The 12,593-nt window shown below is 39.5% G+C and overlaps 1 pseudogene; it reads right to left on the reverse strand.

Moving 5' to 3' along the window:
• Positions 1 to 453: 453 nt before the first annotated feature.
• LOC124982814 (splicing factor 3B subunit 4-like) lies at positions 454 to 12,285 on the reverse strand (annotated as a pseudogene).
• Between the last annotated feature and the right edge of the window lie 308 nt (positions 12,286 to 12,593).

Raw genomic sequence — 12,593 nt, forward strand, 5'->3', positions numbered from 1 at the left:
CTCTAGATTACTCAACTGTGGAGGCCTATAGTCAGTACAATGTTGAATACAAGTGATGCTAGTGCACATCCATGTTGCATTCCTAATCTTAAGGCCCAACTTTCATCATTAAATATAGGTCTACAATAAAATTTTTGACAATTAAGTAGTTCCCACCTATTTGTTTTTCTGAGCAAAATTTGAACTGCCAATTAATTACAATAAATGCATTTTCTGCATTTTTTTTAAAACAAGGACTACAGTTTTATTTTCTCTGGGTATCTACAAAAAACTTAGGACCAATGGGGGGGAAAAAAGAAAAAAGAAAAACCTCCTGTGAAAAAAATTACACTGGGGGAGGGCAGAACTGAGAGGGATTAGTGCCCCAGCCCCAAGGAGCTATAGCAACTCTGACTGGTCCAAGGAATCAAAAAGATATTGGAAGGATATAACAGGAGGAAGGAGAATGAGAATTTACTGAGGGATAGGGCCCCAAAGTGGGTCACAAGGGGGAGCTGGAGGCCAGGGCGTGGGTCTGGGTAGGAGGAGGGTCCCCTGTTGGTAGTCACAGAGTAGGGGTCATGGAGGACCAGTGTATCCACGAGGTGGCATCAGTGGAGGAAGCCCATGCATACCATGTAAAGACACAGGACCTGGGTGACCCATGGGAGATCCAAATGGAGGTCCTGGGGGAGGTCATGCCCACTGGAGGAGGTCCAGGATGAGGCATTCCAGATGATGGTTGGGTGATGGCTGCCACCCAGAGCCTGTAAGCCCAACATGTGGATGTCATAAGCCATGAGAGTCATTTTAGACCAACTATCTCAGACATTCCTGGATGGGGTATCCCACCTGGTGGGAATGGGTGAAGATGTGAATGTCCATGACCAGGATGTCCAGCCCCTGGGGTTTTTGCTGATGGAGGGTCATGTCCTTCAGCACCAGGAGGAATAGGTGGTGGGGGCACAGCCAGTGGTATCGCAGGTGGGAAGGCACTAGGAGGTGGCACTGCAGATGGGAAGGAGCCAGGAGGAGGCATACCTGGTGGAGGAAGCCCAGATCCCAATGACAATGCCACAGGATTATATATGTAAATAGCTGATGAGGACAGTCAGTCTAGGAGAATGGGTACTAGGCTGCTAGAAGTTGTTCAGCTGCTAAACCATGGCACTCGCCCTTAAGAGTCCTTCTTGAATGCATAAGATACAGTGATAGGGCAATTAACAGAGATACTGCCCATTCATGGCCTCAACTGCTGCATCTGAAGCATCAAATGAAGCAAAATTAATAAAAATAACCTTTGGAGTTGCCTGTATCAGACTGCAGCATAATTTTGGGTGTTTGTAAGATAACCCCATAGGCACTGAAAGTATCATAAAGCAGCTTCTCATCAACCTCTGGGTCCAGAATCCCTTTGAAAATGTTGACCCCTACATCCAGGTTTTTGTTGTGAGCAGATGCCCTATTTACACTTATTGGTTTTCCATAGAGTTTGATCATGTTCACGATCTTAATGGCATAGTCAGCATCTTCCTCACTCAAGAATTCAACAAAACCATAGCCCTGCCTGGAAAAAGAGTTCCCACAGCAGTGGTTCACTAACCTTCTCATCTAGGCCCCCCACATACACGGTGCCACTGCATCCTGGTTCCCTTCAGATATCTCCAGGCAGCCATGGCCAGAGAGCTCCCACTGTCTCTAAGCACCAGCTCTGCCCTACTTTCTGCATTTTAAGGGTGACTAAATGATTTCTCTTTTTGTTCTCTTACTGCAATAAAATGTATTTATTATCCATATTAAATAAACTTGAATTCCATGAATAAGTACAATCAGGGTACAGTGTATTACTGTTTTATGTTTCATTGCTTGTAATTTGTTAAAAATGTTTGCATCTAGATTCTTGAGAAACTGATGTATAGTTTTTCTCTCTTATAATGTCTTTGTCTCATGTTGGGATCAAGAATATACTGATCCCATGAAATGAAATCTAAAGTATTCTCATGTTTTGAAACCTCCAGAAGATTTATGTAAGATTAATATTAGTTTCTTCTTAAATTCTGGTGGAATTCAATGATGAAGCCATCTGAGTGAGCACAGAATTACTTTTGGGAAAAGTTTGAATTTTGCAACTTAATTGTTATATACCTATGTTGATTTTTTTCTATTTCTTCTTTTTATTTCCTTGAGTTTTGTAAAGAATTTGGCCATTTCCTCTTATTTTTTGAAATTTACTGCCTGAAAATAGGTAGTAATATCTTATTACTGCCTTTGTAATGTCTACAGGATTTGCTTTGATGATCTCCTTTTCATATTAAAAATGGATTTCACTTTCTATATATCGAGAATATCAGTGTTCTAGGAAATGAAACTAATTGTCAAAACAGTCGCTTACTAATAAGGCAGAGGTTGAAATTCATATTTATTGTGATAGCTTTAAATGGAAAATAGAATTAAAAAGAGAGATGAGTCTCTATATTACGATTGTTTTCACTTCATTTTGTCTTCAGCTTCCAATATATACCTGTCCTCTTTAATATCCTAACTGTGAAGTTTTAAAATGTCTTTTTTTCCATCTCCTTTTTTTCTTCAATCCCAGAACTCCATTTATTAGATGAATAAGTGTTAAATTTTTTTCCCCAATGGTTATATTTTTTTAAAATTTTTTTTTTATTATTGTATACAAATGGGATACATGTTGTTTCTCTATTTGAACATGGAGTCAAGGCATATCATTTCTGTAATCATAAATTTACATAAGGCAATGATGTTTGATTCATTATTTTTTCCCTTCCCCCCACCCCTCCCACCCCTCTTTTCCCTCTATACAGTCCTTCTTTCCTTCATTCTTACCACCCTCCTTATCCCTAACCCTAAACCTAACCCTAACCCTAACGCTAACCCCTCCCACCCCCCATTATATGTCCTCATCTGCTTAACAGCGAGATCATTCATCCTTTAGTTTTTTGAGATTGGCTTATCTCACTTAGCATGATATTCTCCAATTTCATCCATTTGCCTGCAAATGCCATAATTTTATCATTCTTCATGGCGGAGTAATATTCCATTGTATATATATGCCAGAGTTTCTTTATCCATTCATCAACTGAAGGGCACCTAGGTTGGTTCCAGAATCTGGCTATGGTGAATTGAGCAGCAACGAACATTGATGTGGCTGTATCTCTGTAGTATGCTGATTTTAAGTCCTTTGGGTATAGGCCAAGGAGTGGGATAGCTGGGTCAAATGGTGGTTCCATTCCAAGCTTTCTGAGGAATCTCCAAACTGCTTTCCAGAGTGGTTGCACTAATTTGCAACCCCACCAGCAATGTATGAGTGTTCCTTTTTCACCACATCCTCGCCAACACCTATTGTTGCTTGTGTTCTTGATAATCGCCATTCTAATTGGTGTGAGATGAAATCTTAGGGTAGTTTTGATTTGCATTTCTCTTATTGCTAGAGATGTTGAACATTTTTTCATATATCTGTTGATTGCTTGTGCATCTTCTTCTGTGAAGTGTCTGTTCATTTCCTTAGCCCATTTGTGGATTGGGTTATTTGTATTCTTGGTGTAGAGTTTTTTGAGTTCTTTATAGATTCTGGAGATTAGTGCTCTATCTGAAGTATGAGTAGCAAAGATTTTCTCCCACTCCGTAGGCTCTTTCTTCCCATTGCTGATAGTTTCCTTTGCTGAGAGAAAGCTTTTTAGTTTGAATCTATCCCAGTTGTTGATTCTTGCTTTTATTTCTTGTGCTATGGGAGTCCTGTTAAGGAAGTCTGATCCTAAGCCAACAAGCTGAAGCTTTGGACCTACTTTTTCTTCTATAAGATGCAGGTCTCTGGTCTGATTCCGAGGTCCTTGATCCATTTTGAGTTGAGTTTTGTGTAGGGTGAGAGATAGGGGTTTAATTCCATTCTGTGGCATATGGTTTTCCAGTTTTCCCAGCACCATTTGTTGAAGAGGCTATCTTTTCTCCATTGCATAATTTTGGCACCTTTGTCCAGTATGAGAAAATTGTATTTATTTGGGTTTGTGTCCGTGTCCTCTATTCTGTACCATTGATCTACCTGTCTATTTTGGTACCAATACCATGCCGTTTTTGTTACTATTGCTTTATAATAGAGTTGAAGATCTGGTATTGCGATACCTCCTGCTTCGCTCTTTCTGCTAAGGATTGCTTTAGCTATTCTGGGTTTTATATTCTTCCAGAAGAATTTCATAATTGCTTGCTCTATTTCTGCAAGGTACATCATTGGGATTTTAATTGGAATTGCATTGAATCTGTATAGCACTTTAGGTAGTAAGGCCATTTTGACAATATTAATTCTGCCTATCCAAGAACATGGGAGATCTTTCCATCTTCTAAGGTTTTCTTGAATTTCTTTCTTTAGTGTTCTGTAGTTCTCATTGTAGAGGTCTTTCACCTCTTTTGTGAGATTGATTCCCAAGTATTTTATTTTTTTCGATGCTATTGTGAATGGGGTAGTTTTCCTAATTTCTCTTTCTGAAGATTCATCACTTATCTATAAAAATACATTGCATTTATGAGCATTGATCTTGTAACCTGCTTCTTTACTGAATTCACTTATGAGTTCTAAAATTTTTCTGGTGGAATTTCCAGGTTACTCTAAATATATAATCATGTCATCAGTGAACAGGGATAGTTTGAGTTCTTCTTTTCCAATTCGTATCCCTTTAATTTCTTTGGTTTGTCTAATTGCTCTGGCTAGAGTCTCAAGGATGATGTTGAATAGAAGTGGTGAAAGAGGGCATCCCTGCCTTGTTCCAGTTTTGGGGGGGAACGCTTTCAGTTTTTCACCATTTAGAATGATATTAGCCATGGGCTTAGCGTAAATGGCCTTTATAATGTTAAGGAATGTTCCCACTACTTTGAGAAGTATTGGAATGAGCTCTTCTTTAAAGGTTTTGTAGAACTCAGCTGAAAACCCATCTGGTCCTGGACTTTTCTTTGTTGGTAGGCTTTTGATGACCTCTTCTATTTCATTGCTTGAAACTGATTTATTTAAGTTGTGTATGTCCTCCTCATTCAGTTTTGGTAATTCATATGTCTCTAGAAACTTGTTGATGTCTTCGAGGTTTTCTGTTTTGTTGGAGTATAGATTTTCAAAATAGCTTCTAATTATGTTTTGTATTTCACTCGTGTCTGTGCGATATTTCCTTGTTCATTCCGAATTTTAGTGAGTTTTCTCCCACTTTCTCTTTGTTAGTGTGGCCAAGGGTTTATCAATTTTGCTTATTTTTTCAAAGAACCAACTATTTATTTTGTTAATTTTTCCGATTGTTTCTTTTGTTTCAATTTCGTTGATTTCGGCTCTGATTTTAACTATTTCCTGTCTTCTACAACTTTGGGTGTTGGTCTGCTCTTCTTTTTCTAGTGCTTTGAGCTGTAGTGTTAAGTCGTTTATTTCTTGATTTCTACTTCTTCCGTTGAATGCGCCCCATGAAATAAATCTTCCTCTAAGTACTGCTTTCATAGTGTCCCAGAGATTTTGATATGATGTGTCTTTGTTCTCATTTACTTCTAAGAATTTTTTTATTTCCCTACTGATGTCTTCTGTTATCCATTCATCATATAATAGTGTATTATTTAATCTCCAGGTATTGGAGAAGTTTCTGTTTTTTATTCTGTCATTTATTTCTAATTTCAATCCATTATGATCTGATAGAATACAAGGTAGTATCTCTATCTTCTTGTATTTGCTAACAGTGGCTTTGTGGCATAATATATGGTCTATTTTAGAGAAGGATCCATGTGCTGCTGAGAAGAAAGTGTATTCGTTCTTTGTTGGATGGTATATTCTATATATGTCCATTAAGTCTAAATTGTTGATTGTGTTATTGAGATCTATGGTTTCTTTATTCAATTTTTGTTAGGAAGATCTATCCAGTGGTGAGAGAGGTGTGTTAAAGTCGCCTAGTATTATTGTGTTGTGGTCTATTTGATTTCTGGAATTGAGAAGGATTTGTTTGACATACATGGATGAGCCAATGTTCAGGGCATAGATATTTATGATTGTTATGTCTTGCTGATTTATGCTTCCCTTAAGCAGTATGTAATGTCCTTCTTTATCCCTTCTAACTAGTTTTGGCTTGAAGTCCACATTATTTGATATGAGGATGGATACTCCAGCTTTTTTGTTGTGTCCATGTGCATGGTAAGTTTTTTCCCATCCTTTCACCTTTAGTCTTGGGTATCTCTTTCTATGAGATGAGTCTCTTGCAGGCAGCATATTGTTGGGTTTTTCTTTTTAATCCTATCTGCCAGTCTATTTCTTTTGATTGATGAGTTCAGGCTATTAACATTCAGGGTTATTATTGTGTTATGATTTGTATTCCCAGTCATTTGACTCATTTTTGTTTTTTGACATGATTTGGTTTCTCCTTTATTTGGCTATTCCTTTAGGGTAGTTCCTCCCGTTGCTGATTTGCATCATTGTTTTTCATCTCTTCCTCATGGAATATTTTGCTGAGAATGTTCTCTAATGCTGGCTTTCTTTTGTAAATTCCTTTAGCTTTTGTTTATCATGGAAGGATCTTATTTCATCGTCAAATCTGAAAGTAAGTTTTGCTGGGTATAAGATTCTTGGTTGGCATCCATTTTCTTTCAGGGCTTGGTAAATGTTGTTCAAGGCCCTTCTAGCTTTTAGGGTATGGATTGAAAACTCTGCTGGTATTCTTATTGGTTTCCCCCTGAATGTAATTTGATTATTTTCTTTCGCAGCCTTTAAAATTTTGTCTTTATTTGGTATGTTAGGTATTTTCATATAATGTGCCTTGGTGTATGTCTGTTGTAATTTTGTATATTTGGAGTCCTATAAGCCTCTTGTTCTTGGTTTTCCATTTCATTCTTCAGATATGGGAAATTTTCTGGTATTATTTCATTGAATAGATTGTTCATTCCTTTGGTTTGTTTCTCTAAGCCTTCCTCAATCCCAATAATTCTTAAATTTGGCCATTTCATGATATCCCTTAATTCTTGTAGATTCTGTTCATGATTTCTTACCATCTTCTCTGTTTGGCCAACTTTGTTGTCAAGATTAAATATTTTGTCTTCAATGTCTGTGGTTCTGTCTTCCAGGTGTTCTACCCTATTGGTTATGCTTTCTATGGAGTTTTTAACTTGGTTTATTGTTTCCTTCATTTCAAGGATTTCTGTTTGTTTTTTTTTCAGTATCTCTAACTCTTTATTGAAATAATCTCTTGCTTCCCGTATTTGGTCTTTTAACTTTTGATTGGTGCGATCATTTAATGCCTGCATTTGCTCTTTCATCTCCTCCTTCAATGCCTGCATTTGCTCTTTCATCTCCTCGTTTGCTTCCCTGATCATTTTAATTATGTACATTCTGAACTCCCTTTCTGACATTTCTTCTGCTGTGCTGTCATTGGGTTTTATTGATATAGTATCTAGGTTTGTTTGGGACATTTTCTACCCTTGTTTTCTCATATTGGTCAGATGTCAGTGGGACCCTGAGATATTGCAGATTTCCTCTATTGGCTTATAGTGTTCCTGTAGATTTCCAGTGTATCACCTCCCAGCCTTCAGTAGTCTGAAGTCTTGGAGGAACGTGATAATGCAGTGCTTCCGAAGAAAGCTGCCCGTAGCACCCTACTGGTTCCAGGGCTTGAAGCTGGCTCTGTGCAGAAAGGCTCTCACTGGGGGACCTGCACCGCGCAGCTGGCTGTGTGGGAGGAGCCCACCACCAGAGTGTGCAAGGCTACCTGGGGAAGACTCTAGCTGCCCTGCCCCTATCTGTGCCTGCCACCCAGGTCGTGCTTCACCCAGTGGGCGAGACTCACCCCGTGACTCTATTTTAGTCCAAGTCTCTCAATGCCTCCCGTTCTTGAGTCCTGGGTTCTGGAGCGACTGGAGATGCAGTCACCCTCTAGTCCGCCATCTTGGATCACCCCGTGGAAAGAGCCTGCGGCTGGAGGGGGCAGGGCACTTGGAGAAATCTCTGGCTGCCCTGCCCTGATCCTAGAGGCTGCTTGTGATCGAAGCTCTCCGTTGGCTCGGGGACATGTGGCTGGTTCTGTGTAGAAAGGCTCTCACTAGGCGGTCTGCTCCGAGAAGCTAGCCTTGAAAGGCGCCTCCTGCCGCAGGGGGCTCGGCTGCTTGGGGAAGTCCCTGGCTGCCCTGTCCTGGTCCCTGAAGCCGCTTGCGGGCCGAAGCACACCGCGCTGGCTCCGGGACTTGGAGTTGGTTCTGATCAGAAAGGCTCTCACTGGGGGACCTGCTCCGAGAAGCTGGAGAAGCTGGCCGTGTGGAAGGGACCCACAGCAGGAGTGCACAGGGCTGCCTGTGGAAGACTCTAGCTGCCCTGCCCTGCTCCGATAAGCCACCTCTATCTGGGCCTGCCACCCAGGCCGAGCTTTACCGGTGGGCGAGACTCACCTGTGGCTCTATTTTAGTCCGAGTATCTAAATGCCTCCCCTTCTTGACTCCTGGTTTCCGGAGTGACTGGAGATGCAGTCAACCTCTAGTCCGCCATCTTGGATCGCCCCGTGGAAAAGCTAAATATTTTTATGACTAGTGCAGCTAAGCAGATTCCTTCTTTCCCCAGATTCTCAGCAAAGGCCCGATCAGTTTTGGTTGTTCCAGACATGGTTTGTTCTCAAGGTAATTTGAGGCTTCTAGCTTTCTCTTAAAGAAGTAGCTCTCTGAGTCACATTGCTCTGTTCCTGGGATAATTATTAATATCACCTTTGAATCATAAAATGCTTTAAATTTGTTAAAAGTAGGTGAAGAACAACCTGTTAAGTAGGCATTCATACATGTTGCATAGAAGTAAGCAGTAATCTCTTTTCATAAACTTGAAAATTTTAAATTCCTTTATTTTTTTCCTGATTCCTATGAATATGTTAGTGAAAAACAATTTCTGTACAAACTGAAGTCCATATTAGTGTTCCAAATACATTTTCCTTGTAAAAATAGAACAAATTTGCTCTGTGGAATAGCAGCTATTTGGCATGGAACAAGGTACAACATTTCTATCTTTCTGATCTTCTATGACCTTGAAAATAAACCATGGAGTTATGAAGAAAGAGGTCACAGTCACCAAAATGGCTGCAGTTGTTTAGCCTTCCTCTTGATCTGCAAGTGCTCTCTGAGTCCCTGTCTCTTCCTTCTCTCTTGCTACTTTCTCTTAATTGGTATTTAGGAGGCATAAAAGAAGCTACCACATGAAAGCCCCCCTGTATTGGAGAAAACATGAAGGATTCAGGATGAAATGGAGAGGCCACTGGGTAAGGTCAACTTCTGTTCCATTTATTTCATGTGTATTTCTCAAGGGAAAGATGTTCCTGTTCAAGAGTCTGAGGACACCCAGACTTCAGACAGATGACCTCCTTGGGCACAAGTTGTCTTAATTCTCTAGAGACTGACTGGGAAATACGGTCACACTACAGAACAGGTCCTGGACATTTAAACTTTAACACACAAATTCCAGGAGAAAGGGAGGGTTGATTTCCAGCATTCCCTTTTATACCCTCCTTTCCTAGCCCCTATTGTCAATTTCACAGACAAATAAAATGCCCGAATCTCCTTTCTTTGTTATTCTTTGGCCCCCACCCCAACCCCTACAAAATTCCCTGTAATTGTGTACTGACCTACTTAAAAGTCAGCTTGCAGATTTGAGAACACTGGTCCTTTCCAAGTCTCTGTAGTTGGTATATTCATTACTCATGAAAGAGACAGGGAGTCCCACTCTCCATGGAGCCTCTGGTCCTTATTTATTTGTTTATTGATTTTGACACAGCTCACACTGGAGCCCAGAGAGATTCAGTCTTCTTAACCAAGTCTGTGAGCCCTTAAGCTTTGCTAGAAAGAGCAGTCAAGTCCAGTACCGTATGCAAGACTTGGGGTGTTTTATTTTATTTTCTATTTTTTTAAGATAAGCTCAGTCCCAAAAGTTTGTTTATATATTTTCATGGCTATTCATATATGTGAGAGTTTTAAAGGCATGCCTATTAAAAAGAGGCAAAGGAAAGAAGTCTTCGTGTTATACATACTGAAAAACAACAATACCAAATGTAATTTAAAAGGGAAGCTTCAAGTCTAAGCCAGTTAACACTGGTCACAGTCAGAATTTCCATGAAAGCATTGGTACCTTGGGTGTTTATACTAGTAAAACTATGCAAATATCTACAAAGTCTGGATGCTTTGCTTACTAGAGCTTCACTGTCTTGCATACAGTGATTTGAGATTCCTTGGTACTCCTGTCCATTTTTCAATCCCCAGTGAAAACAGGGGTAGTCATGTACTTTCTGATGTCCAAAGTTTTTCAAATCTGGGCTGCATTTTTTAAAACAGCATGAAACCTAAGTGTTATTAAACCACCACACTGAAGGGGTTTTCATCATTCTATGTGTGTGTGTGGCGGGGGTGCGTCTGTGCACGTGCGTGCGCGCGCACACACACACACACACACACACACAAAGATAAGCAGAAAAACTTTTACTTACCAACTGCCATTTAGAGTCACTTTCTACAGGATAATATCAAAAAATGAAAACTATTTCTCAATGTTGACAAAAACAACTTAAATGAGAATCATGATTTCTCAAAGTTGTTCTCACTTGTTATCTCACTGAATCTTTACTTAAATTCAGGGTAGTAGGGAAGTCAGAAAATATGACTTTTACCTTAGGACTTAGAAATATTGTAACAATGAGTAATTTCTGGATTTTCAATTTCATAGACAAAAATTTAGAAACTAATTAAGGGGGTTATTTGTCAGCTTTCCTATGCTACGATCAATACCTGAGATTAATAACTTATAAGGGGGAAAGTTTATTTTAGCCAACAGTTTTGATGGTTTCAGTCCATGATCACTTGTTTCTGTTACTTTGGTCCTGTGGTGATGGTACAGCATGGGGGAAGCCTGTGGTACAGAAGGTCCATTCCCTTCATGGCAGGTGGGGAACACAGAGAGAGAGAAAAGAGGACCCCAAAAAACCCCTTCAAGGCAACCTTACAGTGACCTAACTTACTTTCACTAGATTCCATCTCCTAAATGTTCTACCACCTTCCAATAATGTTAAAGGCTGGTGACAAACTCTTTAGCATCTGAACCTTCGGGGGACATTGAAGACGCAAGAAGTCATACAGGAGACCAAATTTAGTATTTTAACAAATGAGGACAAAAACAAAAAAAATGCACTCGTTATCAATAGTAATGATGATGATCAATACCACAAGCTATAACATACTTTATCACACTGAAGTCATTCTTCCTTAGTGAGAATATCAGTTCTCCCCTAACAGTCATGTGGTTGAGCAAGTCAATTAGGTTATCTGTGCATCAGTTTCCTCTCCCATAAAATAAAAGTAATAGTGACTAGCTGTGAACATTAAGGAAGTTAACATTTGTCAAGGGCTCAGAGCAATGGCTGACTCAGAATAAGCACTATAAGCACTATAGTCATTTTGAAATAAACATGTAATCCCATTTAATCCTTATAGCAACCCTAAAAGTTGGGTAGCAAGGTTAACCAACTTGCCCAAAGCCACATATTTAACTGGTGGAAAGATAATCCTTTAACCAAGAAAATGTAGCTCTAGAGGCCACATACTTAAAGGCCTACAACCCTTGCCTCTCGATTTGATTTAAAAATGAGGAGGACAGCAGGGTATGGTGATGCATACCTGTAATCCCAGCAGCTCCAGAGGGTGAGACAAGGAGGACAAGTTTAAAGCTGGCCTCAGCAATTTGGCGAGGCACTTAGCAACTCAGTGAGATCCTTCCTCTAAATAAAATATAAGAAAGGACTGGAGATGTAGCTCAGAGATTGAGTGCCCCTGAGTTCAATTCCAAGTTACCAGAAAAAAAAAAAATGTAGAGAACATTTTTTACCTCTGAAATTAAATGGTATAATGTTAGAATAAAGAACAGTCCTTCTGAAGGAAATTATACAAAGGCACGTTTGTATATTTTACTTACTATATATGTATGCATACAAACATTCTTTTTATTTAGATATTGACAGACCTTTATTTTATTCATTTATTTATATGTGGTGCTGAGAATCAAACCCAGTGCCTCACACAGGCCAGGCAAGGACTCTACCACTGAGCCACAACTCAAGCCCCACACAAACATTCTTATATATACATTTGCATATATACTATATGGTTCTTTTAAACTTTTTATTATGTAAGAGTAAAAACTTGATGGTGGGTGACTGTGGCCCATGGGACATGTTTAAACTACTGATTTGGAAACTGTTTTAGAAGATTCTTGAACAAATTATCTTATTTAGATCTGAAACCCACCTCATTACCATGCGGCATCATGGTACAGTGGCATCTATATGCTGATTACCCATAAAGAAAAGTTCTGCATATTATAGCACATTAAAGGTGTAATGTGTCTTACATGCTTTTAATGTTGCTACTAGAGAGAAAAAGTGACCCATGGGACTCACCTCAAAAATGCAACAGATTTATAAGTGGATGCTACCACGGCCCTCCATGCCTTCAAGGAGAGATAATCAGATTTCACAACATGCTCAAAGGTATGCTGCCACTTTGAAGGGGTCATCCAGTTGTCTCTATTTGATCTCAACTTCCTGAAAAAAGGGATGGTGAAAATTCTAGAA

This window comes from Sciurus carolinensis, chromosome 4 (genome assembly GCF_902686445.1).
Source record: "Sciurus carolinensis chromosome 4, mSciCar1.2, whole genome shotgun sequence".
In the NCBI taxonomy this organism is placed as follows: Eukaryota; Metazoa; Chordata; class Mammalia; order Rodentia; family Sciuridae; genus Sciurus; species Sciurus carolinensis.